At 43.4% G+C, this 25,001-nt stretch overlaps 1 protein-coding gene across 6 annotated transcripts in view; it reads right to left on the bottom strand.

Annotated features, from left to right (window-relative positions):
* NCK2 (NCK adaptor protein 2) overlaps positions 1–25,001 on the bottom strand; it is a 153,443-nt gene that overhangs the window by 46,331 nt on the left and 82,111 nt on the right. For 2 of the 6 annotated variants that reach the window (XM_027621760.2, XM_027621762.2), the window contains exon 4: positions 1,821–1,918. The exons of the other annotated variants lie outside the window; for them this stretch is intronic. The gene's annotated coding sequence lies outside the window, so the exon portion shown is untranslated. The remainder of the gene's footprint in view (positions 1–1,820; positions 1,919–25,001) is intronic. 6 annotated transcript variants of the gene reach the window in all.

Genomic DNA, 25,001 nt, shown 5'->3' with positions numbered 1-25,001 from the left:
AAAAGAATGAGAATTACAGTCATAATTAAAACCCTCTGTACACTACAGCATACTTTACAAAGGTAAGGTAGGGCTATGTTCTAGTGCCTCCTTCCTTCAGTCAGTCAGGATTCCCTGAGCACTTCCTATGCAGCATTCTTCCAAGGCACTAGGGTTCCCTGCTTAGCAAGCCGGACCCAGGTGTCTGCTCTCGTGAGTCAAGCCTGAGGCATGAAGAGCACCCCCACAATCACGACCCCTGACCCCCATCTAAGGCAGTATCACTGTTCGTGCCTCTCCTGTTCCGAGGTCAGTTAGTGGACAGCTTACTGCTTTACTTCCTGATCAGTGCCACCTGAGACTGCCTGTCTGCCTACTTACTGTCTGGGAGGTCCCACGGTGTGACAGAGGCTGTGATGGGACACTCAAGCATAGGGCGGACTGATAATTCAAGGGTAATATACATCTGCCTCCTGGGACATGGCTCAGTCAACCGAGTGTCTGCCTCTTGGTTTCAGCTCAGGTCATGATCTCAGACCCTCAGCACAGAGTGCGCTTGAGAGTCTCTCTCTCCCTCTCCCTCTGCCCCTCTCCCCTATACTCTCTTTCTCTCTAAATAAAAATAAATCTTAAAAAAAAGGAATTAAAGAAATACACACACACACACACACACACACCTGCCTCATTTACCCTTCTACCAACAAACCAATTTAGCCCACTGCCGAAAAGACCAGAGTCATAGAGCTTTAGAAGACTGCCAATCCCACTTTGCAATATAAACCTTACATGGACAGAAGAGAATTTCTTGAACTTAAGTCAAAACACATAGGTAGATAAGTAGACAGAGCAAAATGGTGTAGCTTTTTACCCCTAGAAAATTAACTTGGAATTTCAGAAAAATATGTATGTTCACACGTGGAATACAGACCTATCAAAATATATGTGTCTATGGGCAAACAAATGTAGAGAGTAATCATGTAGGAAAAGAAATTAAGACTACATGAAAGAAATTATTGCCCTCCCTACCTTGATTTTTAACACACAGTCTGAATTAGTAAAATAATATAATCTAGTTCACTGTGGGTCTAAAGGATTTTTCTTCCTTTTTAATATTTCATGGCTTCAATACAGTCAACCAATTATTACGGAAATTCACTCAAATACAGGCTTTTAGCAGATGAGGTAAGAAAGAATGAGAGCCTTAGAGATGAGGTAAGAAAGAATGAGAGCCCCCCAAAGGTATCCCGAACCTAGTATCTACAAACCTGCGAATGTGTTAGATTACATGGCAGAGGGTAATTAAGGGTGCTCATCAGCTCATTTTGAGAAGGGGAGATTATTGTGGATGGCCCTGGTGGGCCCAAGGCAATCACTAAAGTCCTTATCAGCAGGAGGAGGCGGAAGTCAGAAAGTTGGAGACGCTGCACTGCTTCATTTGAAGACAGAGGAAGGCACTGTGAGCCAAGGTAAGAAGCCAGCTCTAGAAGCTGGAAAAAGCAAGGAGCAGATTCTCCCTCAGAGCCTCCAGAAGGAACACAGCCCCGCTGAAACCCTGATTTTAGCCCTGTGAGCCCAGGGATTGGATTTCTGACCTCCAGAAATGTGAAGAGGGTAAGCTTGGGCTGCATTAAGCCACCGAGTTTGTCGCGAGTCGCTACAGCAGCCAACAGCAAACCCATGCAGTGAGTAATTATGCTAAGGTCGGTCCAAAAAGGGAACACCTTCTCCGTTCTCCCTCCTGTATTACAATGTCTTTGTCCCTTGGTGTCTATCTTTAAAAATAGTACATTTGCATTAAGGAGATATACTCAAAGAAACAGTCCCAGAAGCAACTGAAATACCTTATAACTTCCTTATTAAAGTTTCAAGTTGTGTTGTAGATAAAAGACTCGCCAGATGCCAGCTAGTTTGACAGGAGTTGGCAGGAACCTGTGGTATCCTGTGGGGGAACAGAAAGGCCAGTTGGTGGCTTTTTACAAGCAGGATCACTAATTACAGCTAATACACTTCCATTTTAAGTAGGACACAATATGGAATCCAGTGGCTGTTCCAACTCTCAGTAAGTTAATTAAGCCATGACAAGAGTCAAGGTCTTACTACTTCCCCAAGGCACACAAATACACCACATGTAAAAGAGAAAATAAGTAAAAGCGTGAGGCTCACTGCACCTTTATTCCACACAAGGGGAGAAGTGCCAATGCAAGCTGCCAACTGAGTGGTTGAGGCGTGCACGGTCGTGCGTGAGCAACGCCATCCACCTTGTCCCTGCACGACACTGCTGTGTATGCACTAGCTCATCAAATGTTTACAGCAACCTTCTGAAATAGAAGTTATCTACAGATATATTCAATGAATGATCATCCCCGGGCATAATTAAATAACCTATCCAAATCCACAGGCTGTGAAGGGCCTGGGCAGGGATTTGAAGCCTAAGCTTTATATCCATTATCCTCCATGGCCTGGGAGTGTTTGCAGGTAGCAGAATTTTGCAGCATGGCTAAAGAAAGAAATTCCAAGGGCGAGGTAGATACTGATACATAAGAACCAAATTTCAATTTCTTTTTGATAAATTGGTAAGTGAAAATCCTAAGGGAGAAAGAGACAGGAGCTCCCAGTCTTCCAGGTGCGATCCGGGAAGGCCTTGTTGGCTTTTTAATATCCCACTGGAGGAGAGGTAAAGGCAGACGAAACCAGATGCAAGGGAAGTTTCCTGATTCCCAAACACAAAGTTGAAGAGCTCAGTTCCTCCCCTGGTGCAGAAGCAGGCCCACTGGTACTACTGTCACCCCGATGGCCACCTCCCTGCAGCTGCTCCTGCTAAGCATGGCAGAACAGGACAGGGCTGAGGCTTCCAACGCACTCTAAGAGCCAGGTGGGTTATTTTGGATAAGGTCTTTTTTATGATTTGTTGCTAATTTTATTGAATCATAGAGCCTGTGGCCTGTACAGTCTCTGAATTTGCAAAGGTTTCCTTTGTGATTATTCCTCTCCAGCTGGAGAAGGCCAGGGTTTGAAATGCAGTCTTAGCACCAACCAGGCAGGTGACAATGGGGGAAGTTGCCTAACTTCTCTGACCTCCATGGCTGTGTTTGTCGACGGGGTTGGGACTTCTGTGAGGACAAAATGAAACAATCCACAGGAAGAACCCTCTACCTGGTCCATGCTGGATACATGGTAGATATTCTTGCTCCCCCTACATCATGCGATGCCAAATCATAAGACTTGCTAGACTTCAATGTAGCCTTTACAGGGATTCAAAAATACATTACCCTAGATTATGACAGTGTCATTTAAAAAGTGTGAGAGAATTTAAAATAACAGTAGGACCCAATGCTCTAGGGTAGTGTCATAAAATTGAGATGCCATAGTGCCATCAATCCTATTTTGGAGTTTTACCAAGAGGTCCCAATGGGTCTTGGGTACACCCCAGCTCCCACGGTGGCTAATACGAATGATAAAAGCTTGCATTCAGCCTAGAGAGAATTTTCATGTGTCCACGGTACTTATCACAATACATTTTATAGAAAGTTGGTGTAGCCAAGTTATTTCCAAAACATAATTTTTTTTAAAAGATTTTATTTGAGAGAGAGAGAGAGTGCATGAGAAGGGGGAGGGGCAAAGGGAGAAGCAGACTCCCCGCTGAGCCGGACGTGGGGCTCAATCCCGAGACTCTGGGATCATGACCTGAGCCAAAGGCAGACACCCAACCAACCAAGCCACCCAGGTGCCCCTCAAAACATAAATTTAAAGTATTTGTTGAGGTTTATTCCAGAGCACCTGCCAGTAAAACAATACCCAAGACAAGGGGTCGCTGGCTTTTTCTTCTCCTCCTCTTCTGCTGCTCCCCCCTAGTGTTCCTGGACTCTTTCCCACCCCTGGAGCTCTGCAAGCAAGCTCCCTTCCCACTGCAGGCCCCAGGGCTCCTGCTCCCAGGCCGCTATTCCTGGGGCTGCAGGCTCTGCGGCACACCAGCATTTTCCCCGGCCCACGGGGCTTGTCCTCATGACCCAGAGCAGTACTGACCACTTTTTAAAGACTGATTACAGTATTAGCAGAAGCTCAAGCACACAATCTGCCACATGACTTCTTTTTAAAAATTGTGGTAAAATACACTTAACATAAAATTTACCATTTTAACTAATTTTAAGGGTACAGCTCAGTGGCATTAAGTACGTTTACACTGTCGTACAACCTCCATCTCCAGAACTTTCTCGTCTTCTAAAATTGAAACCAGGCATCTGTTACACACTGATTCCAGCCCCCCCGCCTCCCCGCCAGCAACCACCATTCTACTTTCTGTCTCTATGGAGGTGACTACTCGTGTAAGTAGAATCAGACAGTGTTTGTCCCTTTTGTGCCTGGCTTATTTCACTCAGCATAAAGTCCTCAAGGTTCATCTACGTTGTAACAAGTGTCAGAATTTCCTTCCTTTTTAAGTCTGAAAAATATTCCATTGTATGTATCAACCACTTCCACCTCTTGATTATTATGAATTACACTGCTGTGAACATGAATGGGCAAATATTTCTCCAAGACTCTGTTTTTAGTTCTTTGGGGTATGTACCCCAAAGTGGATTGGATCTTATAGTACTTCTATTTTAGTTTTTTTGAGGGGCCTCCATCCTGTTTTCCATAAAGCTAGCACCATTTTCCATCCCCACCAGCAGTGCCCAAGGGTCTCAATTTCTCGACATCCTCACCGACATGTGTTATTTCGTTTTGTTGATAGAAGCCATCCTAGTGGTGTGAGGTACATGTAATTTCTTAAGTGAACCTTCTTTCTACTGGATCCTAAAGAGGATTTGTTAGTGGATGGCAATTCTCCAGAAGAGGAAAGTTTTATACTTTATAATTCATCTCGGGTTTTCTGCTGTACCCCCTCCCCATCCTTTTTTTTTCCTTTTTAAGTGAATACTATTAATTTATCCTTACTACCAGGATCAGACACTCCCCCAAACTGAACCATATTAAGAAAAATACCTTAAAATGTGAGTTTGCAGAAGTTCATCACCAAGCAGCTAATTTTACTATGTGAAATGCCTGGACACAACCAGAATTCCAAAGACCAGACTAATAAGTCAATACGACTCATTAGTGCCTCAGAAATTTTCCAGAAGAAACAGAATTGGGAGTTCTGTTGCTTCAGTAGAATCTGGGAAGTGCAATTTTTTACAGTATTTATAGACATAATTTACCACTCAGGCCCCGAGAGTATCCATTTTGCTAACCTTTGCTAACTGTTCTTGGTTTCTGCATGAGCCTCTTAGACATTCGTCACACTGAGAAGCAAGTTGTGAATGTTAAGGCCTGAGTACCATCATTTTGGAGACTCACAGTCAATGTAATAAGCCAATTTCATTATACAGTATTAATTGTAAAAACACATGGAATTCCAAACACCTGCACTGGACTTAGATCCAACAAACACCACCTTGCACTGACCCGGAAGACATCACGGTAACAGGGTCATGAGACAAAGGAGAGCAATGGAAAAATACCCCCCAGAAAAAGCAAACTCATAGAGGCAGAGCAGGGAAGTGGTTGCCGGTGGATGGGAAAGCGGGAGAAATGGAGAGAGCTTGGAAAAAGGACGAAAGCGTTTTAACTGTAAGATGAATAAGGCCTGACATCTCCTGTAAAACACAGTGACTACAGCTGGTAACAGTGTACTGGATAACTGAAATGTGCTAAAAGAGAACTTAAATGTTCTCACCAAAAGAAGAAATAAATACATGATGTGATGGGTTTTTTAGTTAACATCTAGGTGGAGAGAAGCCTTTCACGATGTATACGGTAAATCACCACGATGCACACTTTAAATATCTTATAATTTTATTTGCAATTATACATCAATAAAGCTGATAACGAAAAAAAGAAAAACACTCATCTATGAAAATGGACATTGATGGCTTTGGCGAAATCTGACCCTCCGTTACCACACCAAGGGAGCGTGAAGTATTTTCAGACAACGCATACCCACTGCTCCCAAAGTTGACACATAGCCATCGATCACCATTTGTAGGGGTTTATTAGGCCTTGCTATTTTTTCCCCACAAAAGTAAGTGTTATAACTTCAATATCTATTTCATAAACATATCAAAATGTAAATGTCATGAGCTTCCTCGGTTTCCTAATGAATTCAGCTACGCTAATCAATAACTGACCTTCTTTCTGACCACCTTATTATTCACATTCCTCTGCCTAATTCTGAAACACACAAGAGTGAAACAAGCAGCACAGTGATTTTAAAAACACTACAGTATCAAGGTCTCAACATTCAAATATAATTAAGCTGCCAAAATCATTTTAGTTCTTCAGATATGCAAGGTTTATACCCACAGTCCCAAATATTCTATGTTTTCAATTTTCCTATTTAATGGGGAAAGAAAAATTACAGAAAGCCCTTCCGTACCTAGGCCAGGGGATGGGGAGCTTCACCCATCATGCTGAGGACAGAGCCTGGCCCAGGTCAGGTATCCAGTACATGGGAGGGATCCTGGCTACTCTGGTTTTTTACTCACTACACATATACAACTACAAATGCTTTTATAAAGATACTGAAGTTTATTACAAACGTGGTATTCCACACAGGAGACTGGTCTCTCTTCCCCTGGTTTAAAATCCATTCATTTATTTTTATCAGTGTAGACTCAGATATTTTATGCTTTGGGCACAAGCCCGAATTCCTTATTTATTTAGTGGCTCAAATTGTTCTAACTAACTTTGGCTGTTGGGAACTCTTTCAGTTGGCTCCTGTGTTCCTTTGATATTCCACCATCATTGTGAGTTTGTGAGTGTGTGTGTGTGTGTGTGTGTGTGTGTGTGTGTGTGTGTGTGTGTGTGTGTGTGTGTGTGTGTGTGTGTGTGTGTGTGTGTGTGTGTGTGTGTGTGTGTGTGTGTGTGTGTGTGTGTGTGTGTGTGTGTGTGTGTGTGTGTGTGTGTGTGTGTTTTGAGTACATCCTTATGTTCTGGCATCATGAGATACTCCAGGCTCCTCCTGTACATCTCCTGCTCCAGTCCCAGACTCAGGATGTCTGACTTCATAGTAACCAGCGGTACCTACATCCCACTTCGTGCACATTTTACTGACTCTAGCCCAGCTCGTGGGTCACAGAACTGCTGAAGAAAATAAAGAAGCCATTCTGTGAGACTGCTGCTGTCTGGCTTTGACTAGCCTTCCCTCCTGTTAAGCAGTGCGGTTAGCAGATGCCTCTCCCGGATTCCTAACGTACCTGTCACTGTGTCTGCCCTGCTGACTACCCCATCCCCTTCTCCCACTGCCCACTTCTCCTATAGCCTTGGCTGGGTCCCATCCCGCATCCGCACTAAGCAGGCCTCCCTGATCCCAGCTACAGTCTGCCGTACGTACTTCATGCTACCACAAGTGTAATTATTTTTACCCTTGACTTAGGTGAGCCAAAACTTGGTAACAGATGTCAAGAGCACCTCAAGAAATCCCAGCTGCTATAAATCAGGGTTCTGACAGGTCCCAAGGGGGCATTTAGAAAATTCTGGACGCACCTACCCTACCCCTGCCCCACAGCAGCTGAAGGTGCTACAGAGGTGCTCACAACCTGCTGACCAGTCCCACTTCATACTTCTGATCACTGGCCCAAGCAAGCCCTGGGTGCTGCCCAGCAGCTCGCTCCAGGTCCTATGTGAATTCCCTCCCTTGGTCTGTAAGGAATCTGTTTCAGATCTTCCTTCTCCCTCCACAAACATCCCCCGCCCCTTCTGCAGTCTCAGGTGATGAATGACCTTGCCTCATACTTCATTGAGAGAAACAGAAGCAGTCAGAGGGAAATGCCTACCTGTGCCTGTGAACGCACCGCTCGTCCCTTTTGTTCCTGGGGCGAGCATCTGGGCAGCCTCCGGAGGCCCATCCTCCTCTACGCACTGGACCCCACCCCTCTGCCCCTGGAGGAACCTGCACCTCTAGTCAGTAGTCCCCCCTCCACTGTGTCATGAGTACTCTCCTCCCTTCTGGATCATCTTACCTGCACACTGACAGCTGACACTGTCCATCAGCCCTTTCTTGAACGCACCCCTCACTTGGCTTCCGGGCGATCACACAGCCCTGCTTTTCTTCCTCCCTGACTGCCCCCTCTCGGTCTCCCTGCTGGCTCCTACTTTGTTTCAGACACAGAGATGCAGCAGTAGCCAGGCTGTCTGGGTGCTCCTACTCCATCTGCCTGCCGTCTGGATGATTCCATCCATCCTCCTGGCTCTGAACGCCATCTTGATGCAGGTCGCTTCCAAAAGTAAGTCTTCACCCCTGCTCTTGCCCCTCAATGCCAGGCTCTTCCACCCAAGTGCCTACTGAATGCATCCACCTGAATGTCTAACGTGGTCCTCAAACTGCACACGCCTTAAGACAACTCATTCTCCCCACCCGAAACAAAAGAAAACTAATCAAATCAACAACAAAACCCTCCTATGTCTCCCACTGTGTTCCCTTCTGAGTAAATGACATAAAAGACAACCATTCATCCAGTTGCTCATCAAGCCAAAGCTCTTAGAGCCATCCTACAGCCTCTTCTCATGCACCACCCACCCCACTCAGCTGACCCCTGCAGGCTCACCTTTGAATGTCTCCAATCCAACCAGTCCTGACCCCCTCTACTGCCCTGCTCCAAGCCAGCAGACCCTCTTGCCTGTGACTTTCTCCTAACTGGTCTCTCTGGGTCCACCCCTCCCTGCAACGCCACTCTGTTGCCCTAATGGACAGTGATTTGTGTCACTCCTTTGTCCAAACCTTACTGCAGCTTCCCATCACGTCATAAAAGAATCCAGAGCCTTTACAAAGGCCTCACATAACTTGATCTTGGGCCCTTTTCCTCCACGCTCGTATCCTCCTGCCCCTCACACTTTGCTGTTCCTCGGAACAACCAGGCGAGCTCTTGCCCGCAATGCCGTTACCCAGATGTCTGCAGACTGTCCAAACGTCCCCTCCCTTGCCCTGCTCTCCCTCTCCCCTATCCCATCCCTGATTCAATCCAACTCTCTGCCAAGCCCCGCCTGCCCCACCTTATCTAACACAGCTGCTGCATTCCCTCCATCCCCTCACGCTGTTTTCTTATTTCCCTGGCACGTCCCAGGAGTACTTCATGCATGTCTTATTGATTAATTGTCTATTTTCTCCCACTGAATATAATTTGTTGAGCACAAGGACTTTGTGTCCTTGTAAACAGAGCACTTAGGCGGGCGTGAGCCACTGCATGTCCCCAGCAAGCATCTGAAGGAGTGAATGGATGAATGGCCCATGGATGCTCTTTATCAGTAGCTGTGGACGGCCTCTACCAGAAGAATCCGCTTGTGGGTATGAGATACTGAAAGGCTGCTGTGTCCTATACTGAAGTCCTGGTTTGCAGTTTGAGTCACATTTAAGATGCTTCATCTGAGACAATCTCACTCCCTGAGATAGCCATTGTTATTCTACGTAATAAGGGCTCTTGACTCATGATGGAAGCCATAGAAGAATTCCAATTAAAATTTTAAATGTTATACTATTCAGCTACTTTGAGTAAAAGGATAAAAGTACATGGAATTGGGTGCCTGGGTGGCTCAGATGGTTAAGCGTCTGCCCTCGGCTCAGGTCATGATCCCAGGGTCCTGGGATCGAGTTCCGCGTCGGGCTCCCTGCTCCTTGGGAGCCTGCTTCTCCCTCTGCCTCTCTCTCTCTCTCTCTGTCTTTCATGAATAAATAAATAAAATCTTTAAAAAAAAAAGTACATGGAATAGACATAAATATTCATGAAATGCAGATCAATAATGAAGAGTGAATCTTCCAACTCTTTCTAGCAACTGATTAGCACAGCAACAGATAACGAAAGATGCCAGTTTAGGGGCACCTGGGTGGCTCAGTCGTTAAGCATCTGCCTTCGGCTCAGGTCATGATCCCGGGGTCCTGGGATCGAGCCCCACATCGGGCTCCCTGCTCGGCGGGAAGCCTGCTTCTCCCTCTCCCACTCCCCCTGCTTGTGTTCCCTCTCTCGCTGTGTCTCCCTCTGTCAAATAAATGAATAAAATCTCAAAAAAAAAAAAAAAAAGAAAGATGCCAGTTTAGGCAAGCCCACAACACGTCTGAGAACGCACAGTCCGAGACCAGAGGACACACCTGGCGAAGATACCCTAAGTACTGTGGATAAAATTCCAGCACTGGAAAGCTTCATATTTATCCTTTTGACCCCCAATTTTCAAACAGGCAGTTGAACACTGAAACACCACCAAGTGGATGTGGTCCTTTCAGCAGAGCTAGAAGAATGTAAGATTCCCTTTTACGTGAAAGCATTAAAGTTTGTAACTAGTGGTATCCTTTGCTGGCACAATAAAAGACTCTATTCTCGTTGAAAGAACGTCTGGATTCTCAAGTAGGAATTCTCGATTTCCACAGATTAAAATCTGATAAAATAACCTTGAAAAGAAACCATTGTAAGCACCATACATAATGACAAAGGGCTGGCATTCAGAAGACATAAAAACCCTTCAATTCCAGAAGAAAAAGACCAACAGCTCAATTAAAAAGCAGGCCAAGAACACGGTCCTGGCACAGAAGGGCAGCATAAATGGTGACTACACACCCCAAAAGCTCTGCCGCGTTCACGATTTGAGAGCATAGTAAGTAAGACGCCTTTTGACTCCAGATGGATAAAAAGGAGACAGCTTGATTGAGACAGGTGTTAGGAAGGCTGGAGAAACGAAAACAGAATGACCGCTACGAAAGACGACTTGGAGTCTTCCAGGAAGCTCGACATGGCCTGCCGTACGCATCCTCCCTCCGAGTCACAGGTGAGAGAGAAACTGGCACGTGTGTGTCGGGGACCTGCCCAGCAATGGCTCACAGCAGCGCAGCTGTGACAGCGAAGAGAGACAAAGAGCCCGAGCAAGGGGAGGAAGGGGGTGTGTGGTCACACAAAGCCGTACTGTACAGCAGTGACACGGAAGCAAGTTAGAGGACTCCCAGACACCATCCTGAGTAGGGAAAAAAAAAAATCAAAGGACATCCTACATGGTGCCATCTTTGGAAAGGCCTGCGATCAGCCAACTGAACAATACTGTTTAGGCTTACCGATGGATGTAGTGAAATGAACTTTAAAAAGCAAGGGAATGGGGACGCCTGGCGGGCGCAATCGGCAGAGAATGCAACTCTTGATCTCGGGGTCATGAGTTCAAGTCCCACATTCAGCACAGAGGTTACTTAAAAAAAAAAAGAATAAAAAAGCAACAGAACAAGAGAATGGGCAGTTGGGTAAAATAAATGAGGGAGAAAAGACAAATGTCCCCAGAAGAATTCCAAATAAATTATGTAGCCTCTCTCTGTCAAGGAATGGTAGCTTAACTCCACTCACTTAAGTGTGGGCTGCACTCAGACCTCCTTCCAAGGAGGACAGCACGGGAAGGGCGTAAGGAGGAACTCTGGAGCCAGCTGGTCAAGGCCGAGGTCACGTTGGTAAGGCAGATGGACAATACACACCCTGGATATTAGGTGATAGAAAATGGCGCTTTGCGCCTATGGTCTCCAAAAAATGAGGATCAGCTAAATCCCAACTGAGGGACACCTGACAAGTGCTCAAAACTGTCCAGGTCACCAAAAACAGGAAAGTCTGAGGAACTGTCACAGTCTTAGGACACATGACGACTAAATGTAATGTGCTCTCCTGGACAGGACCCTTTGTACCTGGGAATTTTCCATCCTCTGAAGTATACTTTGATATTAATATAACCATTCCTGCTTCTCTTTTGATAATGATTAATGTTTGCATAGTATATATTTTTCCATCCTTTTATTGTCAACATACGCACATTACATATCAACTGTTTCTAAAGTGTTCCAGGATATGACGGGAGAGACAGAAGCTCCTCAGAGGATAGGACACTTACGTGGCCTTATTTTGCGCTAAAATGGAGGGGTACTGTAGGCATAAGTCAGGAACGGGCCAAACCCAGGGGTCCCACCACTAGACAAAAGAGTTCAGAACCCTCTACTAGGTAATCCGTGTGGAATCCAGCTCTAATTTGGGAATAAGACATTTCTGGTTTATTTAGTTATATTTTTTCAGGGAAATAACCCAAGTGATCAGGTATTCTCTACAGCAGTCTCTTTGAATTTTCCACTCCTGAGACCGTCAAAATGACGACCTTCCCCACAAACAGCATTCACACTACAAGCAAAACACCTGAGGGGACAGAACTGGGCCTCACGGATCAGCCCCCAAGGGACACAAAACAACTTCACAGCTCTAGAGTCACAAAGGACACAATGCAATCATCTGGTTCACCAGCCGATCCATCGGGATCCTGCAGCACTAGAAGCTCCAGTCCTGGTCACCAGGATATTTAGACCTAAGGGACCTGGATCCTGAGGCTAGAGGGTGTGGGTCTGGAGCCGAACACATCGTATGACACCACTGACACCAGAACCGACTTTGGCTGTGTTGCCTTCTATAAAGCTGTAACTATTTCACACCTTTCCTATGTTCCACAGCTAACCCAGATATTGGCTCCACTGGGCAAAAGTCAAGGCTCTGTAAAAAGTCTCTAGAAGAAAATAATTTCCTTTTCACACAAAATAATATAGACTCTGCTGTGTGATTTCTCCACTGACCCTGAGCCCCATTTTGCAGGAACCCATCATCCCTCATGCTGAAATCTTCAAAGTAGAGAACATAAGGCATGGAGACAAAGTATTAGCAGCCCTCCTATTTCTGGTATGTTCTAACACACCAAGGAGCCCTGTGCTGCTTCCTGTTTATTGTATTCTCCAAGATTTCCGTGTAGAAGACCAGTGTCCCTTGAGGGGTAGCTCACAGTAAAGATCAAAACTCAGAACTGCCAATAAACACTGTAATCAATTGTGGAACGGAGGTCTTTAAGTCTCTCAGATTATCTACAGCGTGAATACATGAACATTCTCAAATGGAGGACTTCAAAGTAGAAGGTCTCTTGCAGGAAGATGGATGCAAAAACAGACAGACGTGCAGGCCAGGGTGGTCTAGATTCCAGTCTGAGCACCCTAGTGGCTCTGTGAGGAAAATGCACATTCCAAAGTGGCCCAGAGCACAGAGGGGTGGTGAGCTGGCATAAATGCAAGTCAGGCCCATCTAGGAAACAGGAACACTGTCCTGTGACATCCTCTTTACCCCTCTTGTCCTGCCTTACCTGTGCTCGCAATCCCAAACTGGCCCTTTATCTGCCCAGGGCTAAAATAAAATCCAAGGCCTACATTAGCAGTTCCCAAACTGGCCCTTTATCTGCCCAGGGCTAAAATAAAATCCAAGGCCTACATTAGCAGTTCCCAAACTGGCTGATCGGAAAGACTTGAGAAGCTTTAAAATAAAGCAAAAAGGTCCAGGCTTCCCAAAATCGAATCCCCAGAGCTGGGACCTGGGCCTGGGGTCTGTTTTTTTAAAAGAGCCTCCAGGAGGGGGAAGCAGGTTTGGGAAGAGTTCTGATGAAAATGTTTGTACCTGCGATTCTCCCCTGCGTCAGCATGTCTGAAACCCCGGCGAGCTTGCAGTAGGAGATGCCAGGGCCCATCAGCCCCTCCAGGTTGGTGGCTCCCTTGTGCAGCCAGCAGGCACTGACTCAGAGTTCCCTGAGGACTGTGAGCTTGCTTCTGGAAAGAAAACTGTGAGGCAGAGGCCGTGGCACACCCGTCTCCTCTGGTCGCCAAGCACCTTTCAGGTGACCAGCTCCTTCTATGCCCAGCCCACCCGGCCAACAACAGGCAGGCGGCACGGGCAGCTTGTAGCTTGGGGGAACCCCTGGTCCCCTCTCCTGGAAGTGAGAGGCCAATGGGAGATGAGCTCCTGTGTTTCCTGCCAGTTGGGGCTGGAGGGGGAGCCTCCAGTGTTGTACACACCATAAATGGTTCTTCCCACAGAATTCTGTGGGGTGTGGTGGCCAGGACTGTGGTATAAAACTGTCCATGTGGCACTATCACTGAACTCCAAATCACAGCCCTGGCACTCCTTGGGTCCCTCCATGTCCCTGGCCCAGAAACCAAGGCCTAGATGTTAACACACGGCCATGAGAAGCACAACTGAATGGATGTCAGGTCCTCAACCCCATGCCCGCACATACACGACTTTCTCCAGAGGCCTCTGTTCCGAGCACAAGTCAAAGAGGCTTGGAATCCAAACACCAAGAAGACAGGGCCAACGTTTAACAAAACTGTGCTCACTATGGAGTTTTGGGATGATAAGACGTAGTCATTTGACGATGGCCGGTTCATAGCTTTTCCCACAACGAGGCGGCCACCAGACCCAGGCTGCTGACAAGAAAGACTTCTTATCTCAGGCTCCTGGGATCAACGGCTCTCTCCAGATCCTCTGATCTTGGTGTGGAAAGTCTCTCATAATCTTTGTAAGCACCACAGAATCTACAACAAAACCTCCGGGTAAAATCATAAGCTGCAAGTCCCCAAACCTGCTAAATAAAACAAATCTGGGGAAGGGGGTCTCAGATCTGTTGTACTCCCCACTCCTTCCCCATGAGCACAGCCTTCTGTGGAAACATCCCACCTTGCGCACGAAGCATTCTGCTTCCCCCACTGGGCTTGGGTCTGGCCTGGAGTCCATGGTGGCCCTGGGATGCTCTTGATTGCAGCCTGCCCACACCATAGCCTGCGCAGCATTCCACACAGGAAGGTCAGAGAGCCAAGGGCTCTGGGCAGGGAACCACCACAATGGATTCCAAAATTGGGATCTCCCCTACTTCTTCCAGAAAGTAGTCATGCTCAAACCTAACCAATGAACTTGTCAATGTTATTGCTGGTCAAGTCCAGCTCTCTGAGTGGGTGAGAAGACACATGTCATTTCACAGTGAGATGCAGGGTGGGCCCCCACAGTCACAGACCTGGCAGATGGACACAGTTACCGTCCCCTCAATAAGCACTGGGTGATACTAGTTTCCATTCAAAACTTGCTTCTGTTACTATTTTGTGCATGAACACAGTTCCAGTGATCTTCTATGGTCTGATTTAGTCATACAAAGTTTTTATTTAACTTCTTGGAGCCAGTACTGTTTCCAAAGAAAACTTTTCCCATGTTCTAATAAAAGTGAACAGGAAAAACCATTCTGATGAGCAGAAATCTAAAACTCTCCACACTAAGGCACACCAGTGACATGAGAAGGTGGAAGCTAAGAGGTCTGTAGGACCCCCGCCCCCGCCCCCCCCCCCCAAGTGTTCCAGGACTATGCTGCCTGTGCAAGACAGCTCTGCGGTCTCCCACATACCCCTTCAGATTGGCACACGCTGGTGGGAGGTCCGTAAAAGGGATTCTCACACTGACACAGCAATTTATTTTTCAACTTTACTGAGGGATACTTACTATTAAAAAAAGTCACACATATTTAATATGTACAATTTGATGAGTTTGAACATATGCACACACCTTGGTATCATCACCGCAAACAAGGTAATAAACACGTCCACCACCTCCAACAGATTTACCTGTTTTGGGTCTACAGATGGCCTCCAACTTCCAATGGGTCAACAGAAGACTTTTTGACTTTACAATGGCTTGAAAGCAATACACATTCCGTAGAAACTGTACTTCAAATTCTGAATCTGGATCTTTTCCTGGGCTAGCGATACGCGCTCCAGCCCTTTCTCCTGATACTGGGCAGTGGCCACAGTCTCCGTCAGCCTCACAATCAAGAGGATCAACAACCGGTACACTGATGACCATTCTGGTTTTCACTTTCAGTACAGTATCCAATCAATCACAGGGGATATTCAACATTTTATTAGAAAACAGGCTTTGTGTTAGATGATCCCGCCCAACTGTGGGCTAACGTAAGTGTTCTAAGCATGTTTAACAAGGTGAAGCTAATGGATGATGGTCACAGGTGTATTAAATACCTTTTTGACTTAATATTTTCAACTTACAGTTTATTGGGATGTAAACGTATTCTAAGTCATGGATGATCTGTAATCTGCTAAAAGCCTCTACCTCCCTCCGCTGCGACACACGCACATGGTGGGAATGTACTTTTTGTTTTTCTGAAGGAAGGTCAAGAAAAAAACACTCTCCTAATTTTGGAACCTTGACTGCAGCAATGCTCTCACTCAAAGCTCCCTATGATCTGTGTCTTAGTATACTGTTCTGTCACATCTACATGCCCAGTCCAGCGGCTCTTAAAGGAACAGTGCCGCTAGGTCACTGTGCAATCAAGCGTGCACAACTAATTACAACCCATGACTCCTGGCTCATTTCCTTCTTTTATAAAATGGTGGTGGTGTGGGGCGAGAGAGAAGAGCCACGTCCTCTGGTTTTAAAGAGAAATTATGCAAGTTTACATGGAAATTCCTTTGTAAACTATAGGGTACAATTCAGAGAACAGTGGAGAAAGGACAGGAATGCCCTGAACTCTGCTTCTACAATCTGTCAGAGAGAAAAGAAGGGGGGGGGGTGTGGGGAACAAGGACTTGTTTTTTTGTGTTTTTAATTGGTTTTTCCAGCTTTCTAAGAAGCCATACTGCTAGGGCATGTTAGGAAGGACAGAAAAGAAAAATGATTGACTAAACTTCAATCATCACTTCAACCACTAGAAAATGATGATATCATTGGCTACATAAAAAAAAAAAAAAAACATTAAACTGAAATTTTATGAGCTTCACTCTGTACAAAGGTGCTGTGGAAGTATAATGGACCACGGGGAGGACCCAGCACACGGCAAGTATACAAGGTCCTCTTGCTCCCACAAATGACTTTTTCCAAAGGTCTGTTCGTAAGTTTGGAGTCACCAGTACAAGGTGACTCTGAACGTAGTCTAGGAACTGCACAAGGGGAAGTCCAAGGCCTGCATCTTGGCCTCAGCTTGGTCCTGAGCTGCTGAGCTCACCCTGGGGACTTCAGAAGGTACAAGACCCTCCAGGGGACTGAGGTTCCTGCCTCCCACCCCTCCAGTCCTTCCCAAAGCTTTTCTTCCTGCTCCCTTCCTTAAAGTTCCAAAAGAGACTTGTTCCCAAACCATACTTAGTTGCTGGCGACTTTTCTATGAGAAAAAAATAAGCAAATAAATAAAATTCATGGTCTAATAAGAATGAAAGACTTTGGGTCAGGAAGATGTGGATGCGCAGCCTGCTCTGCCCTTATGAGCACTGAGCTTTGGCCAAACTGTTTAATCTCTTGGAGTGTCTGTCAAGTGGTGCCTGGTTCAAGGTAAGTGCTCAAACCACAGGTCGTTACTATATCATTGCCAGGGTATGTCAGGGTCATGGGGAAGAGAAAGAACATGACCTTGGCCAAAATGCTAGTGTGTAATTTCAACTCTATGAACACAAGCAATCCTCTTAACCTCTCCTGAGGGTTAGTGTCTCTGCCTATAAAGTGGAAGTAATGAGGTCTGTGTTTCAGATTAGACATAACAGTAGAGGTGGCAAACCCTGTGCCAGGTACCAGGCAAGTGTCTTCACTGACTATACCACCAGGTTAATTGTGGTAGAATCAACACTGCAACATTTTTAGCAATTGCCAATACTTACTGGATATTTATTTAATCATTTATTTAATTGATTATCACAGATCTAGCTGCTATAAAAACTGGAACATCAAAGGCTATTGCTCTCCCCATTCAGTATCCCTTAAGGAAAACCCTATTAGTCCAGCTGCAGAGTCCCCACCCTAGACTCCTCAGGAGTCCCAGTGAAGAGGAGAGTCGCAGTAAGAGGGCCAAGATGGTCCCTTCTATTTTGGCATAAATCAACAAGTTACTTCCAGATATCTCCACCTCCCAAGATCAGCTATAGCCCTAGAAACTTAATGACTTATATAAAAGAAAATAATAATAAAATAAAATAAAAACTTAATGACTGAGAGATGGGTTTTGTATGTAAAAGGTCTTTCTAAATAATCCCTGTGGGGGCCAAGTGAGTTACTAGCAGTCTCGTAAAAAAGCTGAGATATGGTAAAAGTGAGGAGAAAAATTAAGGCAACTTTACTAGGTATATAAACTCAGGAAAAAGTATTATTATACAAATTGAGGCTTATATAAAGACAAGAAATAAAAATTTTCCTTTACTAAAAGTAGTATTACTGGATAGGATTTTTATGAATGTAAGAGTGACAGATATGGTTGGCTTTTCATTTTCTCCTGCCCAATGCATTCTTAAACAAATCATTGCTACTTCTATGGTAGGCTGGAAAATAATACATACAGACTTGTTATCAGATGCTTAAAGTAAGCTGTTATGAGATGTTTTATAGAAGCCTCATGGTAACCACAAAGCACAAACCTTTAATAGACACACAAAAGAGAGAGAGAAAGCAATCTAAGCATACCACTTGAGGAAATCATCAAATCACAAAGGAATCGACAAAGAGAGGAAAAGAGCAAAAGAATTACAAAAAGCAAGAAAACAACTAACAGAATGACAATAGTAAGCCATAACGATCAATAATTACATTAAATGTAAATGGACTAAAATTCTCCAACCAAAAGATGGGCTAATAGAGTGGCTGAATGGATAAGAAACCTAAGACACATCTATGTGCTTCCTACAAGGGACATTTTTGAGATGTAAGGACATACACAGACTGAAGTAAAGGGATGAAAAGATATTCTATGCAAATGGAAACCAAAAAATAAATAAATAAATAAAAGCAGGGGTAGCTGAACTTACTACCAGACAAAACAGAATTTCAGCCAAAAAAATGTAATTGAGACAGAAAATGTGATTATATAATGACAAAGGGGTCAGTCCAATAAGATATAACATTTGTAAATATTTATGTACCCAATATATAAAGCAAATATTAACAGATGCAAAGGGAGAAATACAGAGCAATACAGTAATGGTGGGGGGTTTTAATACCCCACTTACATCAGTTGAATAGATAGATCATCCAGACAGAAAATCAATAAGGAAATTTGTATGTAAAATACATGCTAGAGCAGACGGATTTAATATTTACAAAAGACTCCACCTAATGTCAACAGAATATTTTTCTCAAACACACACAGAACATTCTTAAGAATACATCATATGTCAGGCCACAAACAAGTCTTAATATATTTAAGAGGACTGAAATCATCCCAAGCATCTTTTATGACTTGTAATGGTATGACACTAAAAATCAATTGCAAGACAAAAACAGAAAAATCCACAAAAGTATGTGAAGACTAAACAACATGCCACTGAACAACCAATGGGTGAAAGAAGAAATCAAAAGATAAATCAAAAAATATCTTGAGACAAATGAAAATGGAAATACCATACACCAAAAGTCATGGGATGCAGCAAAAGCAGTTCTAAAAGGTAAGTTCATAGTGATAAAAACCTACATTAAGAAAAAAACAAAGATTCCCAAATAACATAACTTTACACCTCAGGGAACTGGAGAAAGAAGAACAAATGAAACGCAAAGTTAGTATAAGGAAGGAAATAACAAAGACCAGGGTAGAAATAAACAAAACAGAGACTAAAAAGACAACAGAAAAGATCAATGACACTAAAAGCTAGTATTTTGAAAAGATAAAATATATAAACCTTTTCTAGACTCACCTAGAAAAAAAGGAGAACTCAAATAGATAAAATCAGAAATGAAAAGGGACATTATAACTTATACCACAGAAATACAAGGATCATAAGAGACTACCATGAAAAACTGTATACCAACAAATTGAATAACCTAAAAGAAAGGGACTAATTCCTAGAAATATACAAACTGTCAAGACTGAATTATAAAGAAATAGGAAAATCTAAACAGACTGATTATTAGTAAGAAGATTGAATCAATATTCAAAAACCTCCCAACAAACAAAAGTCCAGGACCAGATGGCTTCATTGGTGAGTTCTATAAAACATTTAAAGAATTAATACCAATCCTTCTCAAACTCTTCTGAAAACCAGAAGAGGAGAGAACACTTCTATACTCATTTTACAAGGCCAGCATCACCCTAAAACCAAAACCAGACAAGGACATTACAAGAAAAGAAAATTACTGCCCAATATCACTGACAAGTATAAAAAAAATCCTCTACAAAATACTAGCAAATTCAACAGCATATTAAAAGAGCATACACCATGATCAAGTGGAATTTATCCAGGGATGCAAGAATAATTCAAAATGTGCAAAACAATGTGGGATGTACTATATTAAGAAAATGAATAAAAATATGATAATCTCAAGAGATACAGAAAAAGCATTTGAAAAAATTCAGTATCACTAATAAAAGCTCTCAACAAACTGGGTATAGAGGAAATGTACCTCAACATAATAAAGCCCATAGCTAATATCATACCCAACAGTGAAAAGCTGATAGCTTTTCCTCTTTTCCTCAAAGATCAGGAACAAGATAAGAATGCCCACTCTTGCCACTTTTATTCAACGTAGTACTAGAAGTCCTAGCCAGAGCAATTAGATAAGAAAATGAAACAAAAGGCACCCAAATCAGAAAGGAAGAAGTAAAACTGTCACTATTTGCAGATGACATGATATTATATATAGAAAACCAAAGACTCCTCCAAAAAAGTGTCGGAATAAACGAATTCAATGAAGTTGCAAGATATAATATCAATATACAAATATCAGTTGTGTTTCTGTACATTAACAATGACCTATCTGGAAGAGAAATTAAGAAAACAACCTCATTTACAACTGCATCAAAAAGAATAAAATACCTAGCAATAAATTTAACCAAGGAGGCAAAACATCTGTACACTGAAAACTATTAAGACATTGATGAAAGAAATTGAAGAAAACACAAATAAATGGAAAGATATTTCATGCTCATGGATTTAAAAATTAATATTGTTAAAATGCCCATACAACCCAAAGCCATTTTCAGATTCAATGCAATCCCTATCAAAATTCCAATGGTATTTTTATCAGAAATAGAACGATCTTGAAATTTGTAAGGAACCAGGGTGCCTGGGTGGCTAAGTTGGTTAAGTGTCTGCCTTTGGCTCAGGTCATCCCAGGGTCCTGGGATCTAGCCCCAAGTCGAGCTCCCTGCTCAGTGGAGAGTCTGCTTCTCCCTGCCCCTCCCCGCCACTTGTGGGCTCATGTGCTCTCTCTCTATCAAATAAACAAATAAAATCTTAAAAAAAAAAAAATCTGTATGGAACCATAAAAGATCCCAGATAGCCAAAGCAACCTTGAGGAAAAAAAACAAAACAAACCAAAGCTAGAGGCATTAGACTTTTGATTTCAAGGTATACTACAAAGCTATGATAAACAAAACAGTACAGTGTTGGCATAAAAAGAGACACACAGATCAATGGAACAGAACAAAGAGCCCAGAAATAAACCCATACATATATGGTCAATTAATTTCCAACAAAGGAGCTAAGAATACACATGGAGAAAGAATAGTCTCTTTAATAAATAGTGCTGGGAAAACTGGACAGCCACATGTGAAAGAATGAAACTGGACCACTAGCTTACACCACAGATATAATTAACTCAAAATGGATTAAAGGCTTAAATGTAAGACCTGAAACCATAAAACATCTAAAAGAAAACACAGGCAGTAAGCTCCTTGTCATCACTCCTGGCAATGAGTTTTTGGATTTGACACCAGAAGCAAAGGCAACAAAAGCAAAAATAAACAAGTGAGATGACATCAAACTCAAAAGCTTCTGTACAGCAAAGGAAACCATCAACAGAGTGAAAAATAGCCTACAGAATGAAGGAAAATATCTACAGATCATATATCTGATGAAGGGCTAATATCCAAAATATGCAAAGAACTCATACAACTCAACAGCAAAAACACAAACAAAAAATGGGCAGAGGATGTGAACAGACACTTTTCCAAAGACGACATCCAAATGCCCAAGAGGTACATGGGAAAGGCGCTCAATATCACTAATCATTGGGGAAATGCAAATCAAAACCACAATGAGATACCACCTCACACCTGTGAGAATGGCTATTAGCAAAAATACAAGTGATAACAAGTATTGGCACATATGTGGAGAAAAGGGAGCACTTTCCCACTCTTGATGGAAAGGTAGGTTGGTGAAGCCACTATTGAAAACAGGATGGAGGTTCCTCAAAATACTAAAAATAGAACTACCAGATGATCTGACAATTCCACTTCTAGGTATACATCCAAAGGAAATGAAAATGGGACCTCGAAGAGATATCTGCACCCCCATGTTCACCGTAGCATTATCACAATAGCCAAGAAATGGGAACACCCTAAGTGTCGGTCCAGGAATGGATGGATGAGAATGTGGTATATATGTACAACAGAATGTTGTTCAGCTGTGAGAAGAAAGAAAATCCTGCCATTCTTGACAACACAGATGGACCTCGAGGCATTATGTTAAGCGAAATAAGCCAGCCAGAGAAAGACAAATACTGCGTGGTATCACTCATATGTGGAATCGTAAAAAAAAAAAAAGGTAAACTCGTAGAAACAGAAAGTAGCAAAGGGGTTGCCAGGGGCTTAAGCTGGAGGAAACAGGCAGAGGTTGATAAAAGGGTACAACTTTCAGCTGTAAGATGAATAAGGCCCGAGGATCTAATGTATAACACGGTGACTACAGTTGATAACACTGCATTATTTAATTGAAATTTGCTAAGAGGAGGAAATTTAAATGTTCTCACACACACACACGAAGATAAATATGTGAGGTGAGGAATGTGTTAATTAATTAGATGGTCAGGATTCTTTCATGGTGTATGTGATGTATCAAATCACCACAATATACACTTTCAGTCTCTTACAATTTTGTCAATCATACCTCCATGAAGCTAAAAAAAGCAAAGACGGAAACGACATTACAAGATCGCTGCTAACATCTGCTCTCCAATACTCATATCAGCAACTGACAGTTTGTGGAATCCATGGCCTCCTTTCCCTCCCTTCACTCATGAGTCTTATCACCTAAGCCATGGTCTTTCCTCCCCTGTTACCCCAACATCCTTCTACCCCTTGGGCTTCTGTCCTAAAAATGTCTCCAAGTAGTTTTTCAAAAAATAAATTTTCAGCACAGTGTACAAGGCCCTTCACATCTTCCATCCCCAGTAAACATCAGGCAGCCTCCAATGACAGTGAACTAGAGTCAATTTTCAATGATACATGGGAAGAATTAAGTGCAGGCTCTACATTCATTACCAGTGCCAGTGTAAATAGAAGGGGCTTTGCTACCTGCTTCTCCCATGATCCCCACTCCCCACATCAGGCAGGGTCAGGGCTAAGGATTTCCCAAGACTGCTCTTCAACTTCAAAGTCGGGGAGGCTCCAGGGAAGACAAGAATACAGGGCAGGGAAGCATACCACCTAGAAACAGGGGCTCGGGACCCCACTCAGGCCCCTCTGAGATGTAGCTGGGACACTCCACCCTCCTCAAACTGCTCCCCACAGCCCAGGCTTAGGTACAGGTCTCAGCTGGGACAGGGCAAACTTTGAGTCCTAATAACTGGGAAATGCATCAGAGGCTGACATCCCGCTCACCACTTTACCAGGCTAGCGCGGCCTCCATTTCTTTCCAAAATATGCCCTTGGATAAAGTCACTTTTCCTGCTGGCGCGTGAAAGACCACTGACCAAAGAGCATGCTGGGTCCCCACTCATTATTGCTTAAATGATCTGGAGACTCTAAGAGCCATTACCCAGCGAATCCACCCAGCCTGTCCTTACCAAAGGGACCCACTATGCCTCTGCACACACATGCCCTCATTCTCTAAAATTCACTCCAAACACAGCTTCCCGTGGCTTTTCCAGACTCCTTTCGGAGGGGCAGTCCACTCTGCCTTGGGCACCAGGGACTCATTTTAAGAACCTCAACCAGAGCTGTCAGAGTCCTGCCCCCATCCCAAAAGGGCAAGAGAAATGCTGTCTAGAGCTTATTTTATCTATTTTTGTAGCTGCTAAAACACAGTGCTAAAACTGTAAGAAAAAGTAGTCTAGAATCCAGTTGGTGCTCACAATATCTAGTATATGAATGGATACATCTAATGATTTTCCCACTGGACATTTATCTAAACCACAGAAGTAATTTTTAAGAAGTTACAGGGTTTTGGCCATGGATGTCATGAGCTTGTAAAAATTAACTCTTTAAAATAATATGGGTATGGATATTTTTCTAACTATCTTTTCATGGTCATGAATGGTTCTCTACCTAATTGTACCCAGGAATCAGCCATTTGCCCAACAGTCACTGACAGCTGCCAGGCACTTGTGCAGAATACCCTGCTGGGAGTGAGCATGTTACTACCCTGCCCACCAGTCTCTGCAAAAGAGAAACTTTCAGAATAATTGAAATGATTAAGTGTGTTAATATCATTGTCAGATGCTGACACTGATGAATTACTGATGAATTCTGACAATCAGATTTGAGGATTTGTGCTTATTTTTCTCTTATTGCCATGAAATACATGACTGCATTTATAAAATACTAAGTCTTAAAAGGTTCCACTTCAATGACTATTAAAAAAAAAAAGATCTGCGACGGGTAAGAGCTTTCCTGTGTAATGGAAATCTCCTAGGACTGGATGTCTAATACCCCAATGGTGTTTATCTTGTATCATGTCTGCAAGAGAAACTTGGGAGTGCCCCATCAATGCATGAGGGGGTGTAAGGCTAGAAAGAAACAGGTCCAGGGAGCAAGGTCAGAATAACTTTGAGCATAGCGGGAGGAAGGAAGGAGGGCATAGAATCAGGCTGCACAATATGACCTCCAAGCTTACGATTCCAAACCAGGATGTAGATCTGGAAATCACAACGCTCTAAATAAATGAGATGTATCATTTCCACCAAATGAAACCATAAAGGATAATAAGGTGAAGACACCCAGACACTTAATCCTACCCTTATGAAATACTACATATTATTTCTGTGCTGTTTTGGTTACCACACATCAATAAGGAACATAAGTGAAATTAAGAAGCCTCCAAAGAAGAAAAAAAAAAAAAGTGGTCAAGGGGGGGGAAAAACCCACTCACAAGAAGTTTAGTAGTAGTTTTAGGCCAAATGAAAGACAATTCTAATTTATATTAAACCAATAAACTTACAGATATCACACCAAGAGGTTTTATAGTCCAAAGCTATAGATCCAAGAAT

The sequence above is a fragment of the Zalophus californianus genome, chromosome 8 (assembly GCF_009762305.2).
Source record: "Zalophus californianus isolate mZalCal1 chromosome 8, mZalCal1.pri.v2, whole genome shotgun sequence".
Lineage (NCBI taxonomy): Eukaryota > Metazoa > Chordata > Mammalia > Carnivora > Otariidae > Zalophus > Zalophus californianus.
The sequence above is the reverse complement of the archived record's forward strand: the minus strand, read 5'-3'. Positions and strand labels throughout refer to the sequence as shown.